We start from the raw sequence: 2,076 nt of genomic DNA, 5'->3' as shown, positions 1-2,076 counted from the left end.
CGCCGGGATCAAAGGGAGCCGACCGTCAGGCTGAGTTCCCGCAATCACCACCAGGCGGCGCTGCCTTCCCAGAACCGGCAGAGCCTGTTCACTGACTCCGGTGCTACGGCCGGCACTGACGGGTGGGTCCTTCGTTGCGCGTTTGTAAGCGCGGCAAGCTTAAAAAACAACAGTGTGATACCACTTCCGTGTGCCACTTAAATAATTAGGAGAGAACATATGCAAGAGAGAAAGAATAAGTACGCAAGATGGCACATTGAACAGAACACCATACCTTCAAAGAAACGGTAGAGAAATTTGTTTATTGCGTATTAATTCATTCGCAACCTGCGGAAACGAACAAGAGGGCGTCGATCGAAACGTTCCTCACACGCACACAGTCTGACGAGCTTTAGTACCCTCGTTGACACTGTTCACAAGCAGCAATCACAATTTTAGCAATCACAATTTTTTTTTCTGATCGCCGCGTCACTTCTCGGGGCTTTTGTCGAAGGCTGCAAGTAGCGCGGATATTCTTCGAATACGCTAGGCACCACACCTTTCATAAGCCTTTGTGTTTTATATCCTTGCTTAAAATCAGAAGCAGCGAAATGACGACTGCACACGGTTGAGTAGCAGGAAGTGGTGTTCGGCGTCCAATTGTCTCGTGAAATGACTTTTATCCACTTTTGCCGCAACTCCTCGTCGCTTGGAATTTCGTGGAATGAAATTCCTACTTCCTTCTTTTTGCTTGAAGACTTGCAACCGGGCACGCAACAGTACGCCATCGCACCTGACGCGGGTCATCACAGCCGAATGAACCACATAGACTTGTGTGCGTAGGCCGCTGCACGAGACAGAAACGAGAGAAACCGTAAACTAACATTCCTGATTACTTAGCAAAATTCGCTGATAGGTGCGCGGAAAAGCCTCACGAGAAAAAAGCGCGAAAAATGATAGCAAATCATGAAACCGGCCCTGCAAACACGAGGTGCAAACGACGTTGTTTGTTTACACACACTCACTTATTGCCGCGTGTCATCTGTACACGCAACACAATGAAGCAACAGTTAAATATAATACTTGCTGAAAGTACTTCGCTGCGAAGATAGGTGCGCGGAAAAGTATTGCCAGAAAGAAGCGCGAAAAATGATATCCGCGCTTGACAACGGCCGTGCAAACGCGGGGTACAAACGACGTTGTTTGTTTATACAGACTCAGTTAATGCCGCGTGTCATCTGCTCACGCAACACAATGAAGCAACAGTTACAATTATACTTGCTGAAAGTACTACGTACCGTTTTGGTCGTAAATAATTGGTGTTGCAAACGTATGCGACACGAACAAAGGTTTCCTGGAGATGCGTCGCCGTGGCTGAATGCGCCGACTCGATTCTGGGATGCGAGCGCCCCTGGCGGACAGCAGACGCAAAAAGAGAGGAGGATGCGGGAGGCGGCCGAACGGGCCCGGCGGACTGACTTCGCGGGCACAGAAAATAAAGGAGGCTATGCCAAAGCGCTGCCGATGGCGTGCATACGATGCTGCGAGTGATTAACTGATAAAAGAGCCAGTGGAGACCGCTCGTGCCACCACCACTATACGAATTTTTTAAGTTATACACTGCTATCACTGTAAAACGGAGCACCAACGTAAGCTTACTGGCATCTCGGGGAAGAACAGTTACGAGGCCACTCGACGATAAACATAGTAGAGCCGAATGCGCCCCCCCCCATCCAGGTGAACAAAGGCGGAGGGCGCCTCTATAGTTCTGAACCTGTTTTCTTTATTTTTGTGGTCGGGACTTGATCTCAATAGTTCAGGTCCTGACCTTTTTTGGTGTTAAGTGTATATCTGATGTCATAAATGATGCTTTTCACGTTTCCATCTAGCAGTTCGCAAGTCTGTGTTCTCTGAAGTGTTTCTTGAGGGTAATATCGTACCTGTATAATGTCGTCTGCTTTATTCTCGGTTTACAATAGGCATAATAGTTTATTTAAAAGATTTCGCGCCACAAGAAATACATTTTATTTACAAACACAAATCAAAAGACGCATCATGCAAAGAAATGCAGCAAAAGAACACTATAAACTTCGTAAA

At 47.2% G+C, this 2,076-nt stretch overlaps 1 long non-coding RNA gene across 1 annotated transcript; it reads right to left on the bottom strand.

Moving 5' to 3' along the window:
- Positions 1 to 283: 283 nt before the first annotated feature.
- On the bottom strand, positions 284 to 1,451 carry LOC142768639 (uncharacterized). Its single transcript, XR_012885373.1, has 2 exons — positions 1,278 to 1,451; positions 284 to 826 (listed from the first exon to the last, which is right to left on the bottom strand). It is a non-coding gene; the product is annotated as an uncharacterized LOC142768639 (long non-coding RNA).
- Positions 1,452 to 2,076: the final 625 nt, after the last annotated feature.

The sequence above is a fragment of the Rhipicephalus microplus genome, chromosome 8 (assembly GCF_043290135.1).
Source record: "Rhipicephalus microplus isolate Deutch F79 chromosome 8, USDA_Rmic, whole genome shotgun sequence".
NCBI lineage: Eukaryota > Metazoa > Arthropoda > Arachnida > Ixodida > Ixodidae > Rhipicephalus > Rhipicephalus microplus.
This window is presented reverse-complemented; position numbering and strand designations above follow the sequence as displayed.